General features: G+C 38.4%; 1 pseudogene; it reads right to left on the bottom strand.

Moving 5' to 3' along the window:
- Window positions 1–5994: 5994 nt before the first annotated feature.
- LOC143404435 (elongin-A pseudogene) lies at window positions 5995–8144 on the bottom strand (annotated as a pseudogene).
- Between the last annotated feature and the right edge of the window lie 1511 nt (window positions 8145–9655).

Below are 9655 nucleotides of genomic sequence, written 5' to 3'. Positions count from 1 at the left end.
GCAGGAGAAACTGGTTTGGGACCAAATAAGCTCTTATTCAAGTAAAACTGTTGAAAAACACTGCCAAGGGAATACAGAAAATAACTGGGGAAGGAAATTGCTTTTGGAATAAATGTTCTGTTCTTTCAAGTTTGCTCTGGTAGAAAAGTGCCCCTTTGAAGAGACTTAATAGAACCATTAGAGGGACAAAACATGAAATATCTCATGAAATCTTAAAAGGTTTATTTTATAACCATTTTTCCTAAAGGTATAGTATATGGAGGAAAGGGAAGCCAAGGAGATGAAATTTGTCCCCTTGTACATGAATGCACAAGGCTATTTTATGTAGAAAATTTATTTATATCTAAATATATTCTAAATACACTATCTGATCTGTACTTTGCAATGTGTTTGTTGTTGTTGTTGTTATTGCCTATGTATTCTGTGCTACCATTATTTTTGAACATCAAATCGAGTGCTTCATTTTCTCCTTACTTGCTCTTTTGCTAAATATTTGCAGTTACTCTTTACTTATAGTCAGTTGAATTTCCCCTCAATGTCACTTGAAGCTTTTTTTCCTAACTTGTCTATCTTTCAATGATCAGTTTTTGAATATCTACTATGTACCAGATATTGTTCATCCATTTGTTCAACAAATATAACTTGATGGCCTATCCTAGTCTCTGGGAATAAAGAATGTATAAGATACATTTCTTGTCCCTGATAATTTTTAGTTACATGGAATTTTAAATCTAAACCACTGAAATACAGTAATAAGGGGCCATAGTGTCTGTTATGTATGAGGAACAACTAAGGCACTGCTGCTTGGAGTTGAGATTGTTAATTGAAATAATAGTTTAGTTGAAGAATCAGATATGGCAGGACTTAGTTCATCCAATGGCGGAGTAGGAAGAGGGTGCAAAAAGAGGAGAGGAGGGTATCTCCAGTCTCAGAATAGAAGGAAGGTAAAGCAGTCTGCTAGGGCTGCCATGACAGATTATCACAGATTGGATAGGTCAAACAAAAGAAATTTATTTTCTCATAATTGCAGAGGTCAGAAGCCCTAGATAAAGCTGCTGTCAGGGATGGTTTCTGGTAAGCATCCATTCCTGTCTTGCCAATGGTACTATCCTTTACCAGGCCCCTCTTCTGTGTGCATGCACTCTTGGTGTCTCATACTCTTCTTATAAGGACATTAAACCTATTGGAACAAGGCCTCACACTTACAACCTTATTTAACTCAAATTACATCCTTAAAAGGCTTATCTCAAAATACAGGAATGCTGGGGATCCAGGCTTTAATATATAGATTTTGAGGGGATGCAATTCAGAGGACAATGGACTTACTTCAGCAGTTCATAATCACATAAGTTTAGTCAGTGAGTAAAGCAATGGAAAAAGATCATGACATGCTTGGTTGTTGGACTATGTATCTGATGCTAAATCTTAGTGCATCGGTGAACCATTGAAAGACTCTGTTCCATGGGTCATAGAGACTGGATTTGCTCTGTTGTAGGATACATTCTTGTGGGTAGATTGAAGGACTTGATGGAGGTGTGGTTAGTGGCAGAGGCAAGATCAGACGCAAAGTGACTGACAAAGGGGGTGGTAGTCAGCCAGGCCAGAGACAACCATGGCCTGAATGAGAAGAGAATAGACTAGGGAGAACATTGGGAGGCAGAATTGATAGGAATTGACTGTGTATGAAGAGTAAGGAAGAGAAAGTTGATGTTGATTTTGTACTATTTGGACTAACTAAGGAAGTAATGAGATAAGAAATAAAGGAAAATACTAGGATTTAAGGATTAAGCAGTAAAGGATATGATCAGCTTTGACATAGTGAGTTTATGGTCTGCAGAACATCCAAATGGAGATGCCTGGTTAGATAAGCCTGAATCTCAGAAAAAGGATGGCAGATGAGATCAGTCTGAAGTTATTTACAACATGGAAAAGTTCATGACAGAGGTGTGAAAGTAAAATTGCCTAGATAAATGCAAAATGAGAAGAGAGGAAAAACTACAAATAGATAAGATAAGCTGCCACTTTAAATAAGAGTAAAGGAAGGCAATTCCTTTTTATTGGTGGACATATGAAATATAACTAAAATATTATTCTAATTGTGAATTTGGGTCATTGGCCCAAATAAATAAAAAATTTATTTGTACTGTGAGTTTACCAAATAAATTGTACTTTAATTATTTGTGTCTGTTGTTCTTAAATACTTTTATTCCAATTTAAATTTCAATCTATGATTTCATTTTCAGCTTAAGGTCTTTTAAAATCTAATTATTATTTTGACTGAATTAATTTTCCAAGCATTTCAATTAGTCTAAGATTAAAGCCCTAAATCCCTAATAACTAGTAATGGAGTTTTAAAATTTTGAATAACTCCATTAATGCACTCAAATCTGGGAAAATTTGGCTTTCTAAACATTACATTATTCTGTGCTTTTAATTTCAATTGCATAACTTTAATAGCTATATCCATTTTTATTAGTCACAAGTGCACATACATTTGTACATGCACACACAGGTATGTTCCCCTGAGGATATTTACTATGGTTAGCTTCAGGAAATTGGTGAGACTACCAGAAGAAGGGAAAGACCAAACATCTGGGTAGCAATGGTTCTTGAGCTGTGGGCACGTTCATTCTTTTGCCATGTATTTACTGATTCAGGCATTTTGCTAGTGCTGTGAATACAGAAAACAGAAGGGAACAGATATTTACACAGGCCCATTCCTTCCAGAATTTATAGCATTTCTACTTTGACCTCTGCCCAAGCTTCATTGAGATATGATTGGCAAATGAATACTATATGTATTAAAGGCCTACAGTGTAATGATTTGGTATTTATACACATTATAAAATGATTACAATCAATTAAGGTACTCATCAGGGCATCTCACATAGTTACCTTTTCTTCTTTCCATTTTTTTTTCTTTTGTAATGAGAATACTTAGGATCTATTGTCCTAGAAAATTTCAACTTCACAGAGAATTATTATTAACTACAGTTATCATGCTTACATTGAATTTTCAGAGGTTATTCATCTTTTAAGTAAAATTCTATATCCTTTGACCATCATTTCCCCTTTGCTCTTTTGGGAATCCCTATTTCACTTCCAGTTTTCTTTCTTTCTTTCTCTTTTTAATATTTATCTTTTAATTGGAGTTGGACAAATATTTTTATTTTATTTATTCATTTTTATGTGGTGCTGAGGATCGAACCCAGGGCCTGGTATGTGCTAGGCAAGCGTTCTACCACTGAGCCACAACCCCAACCCCTATTTTATTCCCAGTAAGTATGACTTTTTTTTAGATTCCACATATAAGTGAGATCATGTGATATGGTCATTTGGTGCCTAGCTTATTTCACGTAGTGTAATGCCCTCCAAGTTTGTCCGTGTCACAAATGGCAGAATTTCCTTTTCTGAATGGCTGAATAAGATTCATTTTCTTTATGCATTCATCCCTTGACTGGTACTTAGGTTGTTTCCATATTTTGGCCATTGTGAATAATACTTCAATGAATGTGACAGTGCAGATGTCTCTTTGAGATAACAATTTCCTTCCGTTTGGATATTTCTTACCAGCCTATCTACTTTATGAATGGAACTGAAAATTCTTTTACAAGTTCTCCCCTGAAGTATAACAATGAGATGGCCCAGCACTTTTCCAGCAGCTACTTATGGGGCACACCATCGTAACTTGACTTTTTAATTCTATCATCTGCATGAAGGCTTGTTGAAAAGCTGATTTCTATAGCCTACCTCCTGCCTCCAAATGCTGAAAGTATTGGCCTGAGCTGAGATCAGCAGCTATGGAATGATTTGTCACTGGACCCAACAGGTTAAAAGCAAAGATAGTCCTAGGAATCTTTTTGAATCACTTACACATTTCTATTCATGGCTCTGCCTCTCCAGTGTTGAATATTCAAAAAAAAAAAAAAAATAGCTGAAGCAGGAGGAAAGCAGATGTGAGGTGGTTGCAGTTAACTGAAAAGTAACCGCACTTTGAACCCTATAAACTGTGGTAAGAATTCCAAGGCATTCACTGACATTCAAATGTTGATCTCAACAGAATTCTGCAACTCTGCTTTAAAAAATTTGACTGACTTAAGGTAATCAACACTGTTGTATGTTGTCTATATTAAATATTGGTATTTATGGAAATGTAATGGTGTTAATGGATAAAATGAAAAGGAACTTTAAAATTTTGTATTTAATCCTTTGGTTGATCTGTTAAATAGTATTTATTATGCCTCCACTTACAACATTTAGAACAAGAAACACCTATAAAAATTTTCATATTAGTTTTCCTTTGTCAAAATGTAAAGAGAGAACTTTTGGGTAAACATGCAATCACTTTAATCAGAAACATTCCCAAGCATCAAATAAATGAATGTTTTCATTGCCCATTATTTTTTACATTTGTCAGGTAGTAGATCTGAAAAACACAATTAGAAAATTTAAAAATGCTTGAAATTAGAAGTGCATATTGTTATTAAACTGACCTGAGAACATTATGATTTTTCCTCAGGGGCTCACTACTATGCTTCAGTACCTTGATACAACATAGATGTTAGGTTGTTATTAAATGCTGACAGAAAAGACTGTTGGTTTAAAAGCTTCCTTAAGAAATCTGTCTATAATTTCTGCTAAGATTTGACAGAGTTTCATGACATCAGAACCACCAAGTTCATTGAAATTCAACATTGGCAGAGTTTCTTGCATGCACTTCTCATTTAGAGATAACACATGTGTTTCCTGACACAGAGATTCAAAATGAATATCTCAGGAAGGAGAAAAAACAGAAACTGCCAAAAAAAAAAAATAGTACAGTTCATTCAAAATAAAATCAAGGGCAATGGAACAACTACCTCATTTTAAGTGTCTGTGTGTGGGCGGGGCAGATTTAATTGATGGATAACAAGCTTTTTGTACTCAAGTTCAAACAATTCCTCTTTTTTGTCACATCAAAACAGTACCAAATGAATTTTATTTATTTTATTTTAATTTTTTCCATTAGAGCATTACAACTTTAAAAATATTTGTTCTAGTAGCAATTCACAGGGAACAGGCGATTAAAATGACGGCTTTTAAAATTCCGAAGTTGTATTCAGGGTTATAAAGAGCCCTGCCAAGCCTCTGTTTCATCCTCATGCTTATGAAGAAAGGGAAAGGTAGGGGAGAAGAAAAGGAACCACCTAAAATTTGAATCAGAAACTGGAAATATTAAACTGCTGAGAGTCTGTGCAAATTTCACTCAAGGTTCTGTGTCTTCCAGCCTCAAAAAAGAGCAAAAACGACAAAAAGGATTTGTAAGAGGACAGGGTGAGGACTCTCAGACTTTACAAACAGGCTCCCTTAATAAATATTACTGAGTGGGTAAGAAAGAGATGATCCCCTGCACAGGACTCTGGGCAACACCATGGAGGGTCTTGGTGAGCAGAGCCCCTGAACGCCGCTGTCCCCACAGGGAGGCTCCCTTGGGGACAGACAGGCCTGGCCCTCACTTCTGGCCCTCAGTGCAGTGAGCACATACAGGCTCTGGGGATGCCCCTCTCCCTCTAGACCAGAGAGCACTCAGGAGAGCTGACCTGGGACAGGGAATGCCTTCATCTAACTCTAATAAGGGACTTGGAAAACGAAAAGCTAAGTGTGGTAGAGGACAAAACCAAAAATCCCTGGGGGGTAATATAAATACAATCTGGGGGCAACATTTATTCATTGAAACTATGTCTTTGTACTTTACAAAGATGATAATTAACAACGAAAGTATAATTGACCTTAAAATCCTCACTGTGATTGAGGCTTCACAGCATCTTCAGAATCCTGAAGTATGTTCCATGTAGAGTTTGGGGCTGTGGGCACAGGGAGGTGTGCAGAGCAGCACCTGTGACCATGCAGGATTCGGAGGCCGAGAGGCTCCACAAAGCAAGCTTCTGGGTTCCTCTGGAAGTCCTACTCCCCAGCCCTGTCATTCCTGTTTTCTTGCCCCCCCAAATTCCATCTTCAAAAAAGTGCTTGGTTTATCTTTGAGAAAATCTGGTTCTTGAAAGCTTTAATTGACTTGGCCATCATTGGTGCAATATTCTTCACAGCTGGTTTCCTAAGAACATAGGAGACAGTGCTGCTGACCACCTGTGCCAAGTGGGCACTGCTGGTGCTGGGGCTATTGTAGGCCAGCTCCTCAAAGCTGGGGTTAAAGCTGCTGCTGCTGGCAGGAACATGGCTGCTTCCTGTGGTATATGGGACTGAGTTAATCTTGACTTTCTCAGGGACAGCTGCTTCTCCTTTTCCAAACTTCTCCTGCTTCTGTCGGACATCACGAGGTGGCTTGGCCACAGAGTTGACAAAGGCCATCTTTGCTTTCCAGTCTTTGGGCTTACTGACATGTGCATTTGTCAGCATTCATAGCCACTGCTCTCACGCATCCTGAAGCTGCAGGTACTTATCCCACCAGGATTCATACTCTTCCAGTCTTTCTTCTTTAAAGACCTGGTGACAAAATGAGCTTTCCATAGTGGATCTGTGCCTTCATTTAATACGTGAATGTATTCCTCTATGCAATATAGCTGATCAGGTGTATGCCTCTTAGATGTATTGCTTGTACAAAGTCATCATTTTCGGGGAGATAGGCACACTTGGAACGGGAATACACCTGCATTTTGGAATTCATTCTGTGTCCAGTGAATCCAGTTCCTTCTTCTTCCCAGGGATGAAGAGAATGCTTTTCACTTTGGCTGGAAGGAGGGCATCAATTCACAGGAAGGAAGTGGACAGTAATTGGCCTGCATGGTGGGTAAGGTGAGACCTGGCAATAATGGCAGTGCATTGGTGGGGACCTTTCTCAGCCTGACTAAGTCAGCTCCAGCCAGCGGCAGCTTCTCTGACCTGCTCTCATGCACCATGGGTAATTTCTGAACTGAGTCCAAGTTTTGACTAGTGCTTTTAGAATCACTTTTGAAAAGTCCTTTGTCTCCATTTGGTCATGGAGGAGGTATGAGTCAAAAGACTTGCTGAGCTGCTCGAATTCATCTTCCACAACTGACTCCTCTACCTCAGGGAGTGAACCCAGTGACTTTCTATCCAAATTAGAAATCTTGCCTTTCCTTTTCTTGAGGCTTTAGGTTGTTAGAAACCTTCTTTTTTGTTTTGGGCAACAGGTCCGTGGCTCCTTTGCCTGTGTCTGTGCTGTCCACACTTTGGTTTGTGCAAAGTCCTTTGCTTTGGCTTCTTAAGGTGGTTGTCTGATGCAGCCTCTGAGGAGGAGGAAAACTCCACCATTAGAAGGTGGTTTCTCCTTGACACGACCCCCCTAGGAGTAGCCTTTGGGTTTCCTCTTTTGAGAGGTCCTTGCGTGGGCTTCTCTCTGCCCAAAGCAGAGGCCATGACATCACTCTTGGCATCTATGGGGTATTTTTCCTTGTGGCAAGATCTGTGTTCTTTGTTTTGGTTCAAGATCCCTTTTCCCTGGGGTTCCCCCAGGTGTTGTTCTTGACTAACTCCCAGTCTATCCTGAAAGGCATTATTGTGGCCTTTTCCAGGCTTCTGGTGTGGAATAATGGACTCATGGTCCTCCTCTGGTGACTGTAATTGTCTGTGTGTATCCAATGAGGACTAGTGCAAGATGGAGGGGACCAGATGGTAGCCATAGTCAGAAGATTCAGGGTCTGAAGAGTAGGTAGGTGATATCCTGTGATACCTCTTCCTTTCATCTCTCCTGTCATGACTGAGACATTTTGTGAAGTCATTCAAACTCTGAGAGTTTTCTGTTTCTTCTGTCTATGGCCAGGACTGTAGGATCAGCTGCCCGAAGCCTTCCAGTTTTTTTTTTTTTTTTTTTTTTTTTGGTAGTCTCCTTCCATCTCCTTCTCTCGCTGAAGAGCATCCTGAGGGCACTTTCAGAAATTGCTTAAGTCCTGTTAATCAGCCCCAGTTCCTTCCACTGGGCCACTAGGTCCCTGGAAAAGCTTCCAACTTGCTCATGTTTTCAAAAGCTATTTATTGTTTTCCTGACCCCAGTCTCCATAAGAAGGTCTCCTGTAATAGACAAGGTGGAGAGTTTCTTTAAACATTTCAATCAGCTTTTTAGGGTTTGGGTTTGCAGCCAGGCATGCCTGCAGCTTCTCTACAACTTGGAGCACCAACTCCGCCACCATCGCTGTCACTGGCCTGGCCTCCTGGCCAGTACTCCCAAATGAATTTTAAAAGTAAATAGTAATAACTCAAATTGCCCTAGTGTTGATTTGTCAACCTTACTAATTCTATGAAGCATGATTCAAACTGTACCTGTCTCACAAGTACCGCCTTTTCAAATGCTTTTACAACTTTTCCGATATGCATGTCCAAGAGTTTTCCAATCTATTGAGTTCTTCCTCTTTCTATCCTTATGTGGACCCATTTATTTAATTTATATAAAGGGTCACTTTGAGGTAAACTTGAATCTAAGGGAAATAGATTCAAATTGACAACTCCCAAGTATGAGCTTATGTACATTTGAAATAAGACTGAAAAATAGTCAGAAAACATCCCCCCACTGCCTCACTAGATTTTCAGGGGAAAATAATATTGAAAAAATTGTCTATCTTTTAAATGGATACAGTGTTGAGAAAATAGCATACAGCCTCAGTGTGCCAAGGTGTAAAGTAGACAATGTGTTTATTGAGTTTTAGAACTTACATTTTGCCAAGATGTGCAATATTTTCCCACAACCTAGAAAAAAGTTTTTGATGGAACTAAGGAGAAATCATTGTATAAACCATTTTTATGAGATCCAACCCATTTGAATTGTTCAGAATATATGCAACACTTAAATCAATACTGTTATTTTTATTTTCTAAAAGTAGGGTTTTCCTCTGTTGGGATTTATTAAAATTTGATTGGTGAATACATATTACATACCTATTATGGGTCACGCACTGTGTTGTATTTCTAAATAAAAATAAAAACCGGGCACATGGACTGTCATTGAATCTTTGTGCACCTGCCATAATTTTTCATTTTCTTTTATGTCTCCAATAATCTCTGACTTCCAAATATGCATAATGATAAATTAATTAATTTCAGGTTACAGGTATGGCTGATAGCTGCATTCTAAATGCTAAACTGGGAATATTGAGAATGAAATGATAGCTGATGGTATGGAAACAAATAGATAAAACATTTGCATTTCTGACTGTCCTACATAAACTGAAATTTATAGACTCTATTCCAAATGAGCTTCCGGGGTAATGCCCTTTAAGTTTGTGTGTGTGTGTGTGTGTAGCTATAAATATTAGAATTAAGACAAAAAGGCCCATTGCATCTTTGAAATCTCTCATGTCAAAGAGCCCAGCTTTGGTTTTATTTTGCACTTCTAAGTACTTTCTAGATCCTTTACAATGCCTTGCCTGCAATGTCTGTGCTATTCTTGCAGTTTATCTGTGCCTTTCTTGCAATTTTATTTCTAATTAGTGGTTGCCTTCTTGCAGCTGAAAGCCCTTTTTGCACCTTGAAGGGTTATGTGAACTTAATGAAAATATGCTGATTCAAGTTAAAGACGTTTGCTTGTATGAATAAGGGCACTGAAGGTTAACCCTGACCTTCTCAGAGGAAAATTGCTGTACTGTGTTTCAGTTAAGATCATGTATTACCATATTTCTTTCAGCTAAATCAGGCACATAATTTCAGG

Source organism: Callospermophilus lateralis, chromosome 7 (genome assembly GCF_048772815.1).
Source record: "Callospermophilus lateralis isolate mCalLat2 chromosome 7, mCalLat2.hap1, whole genome shotgun sequence".
Lineage (NCBI taxonomy): Eukaryota > Metazoa > Chordata > Mammalia > Rodentia > Sciuridae > Callospermophilus > Callospermophilus lateralis.
This window is presented reverse-complemented; position numbering and strand designations above follow the sequence as displayed.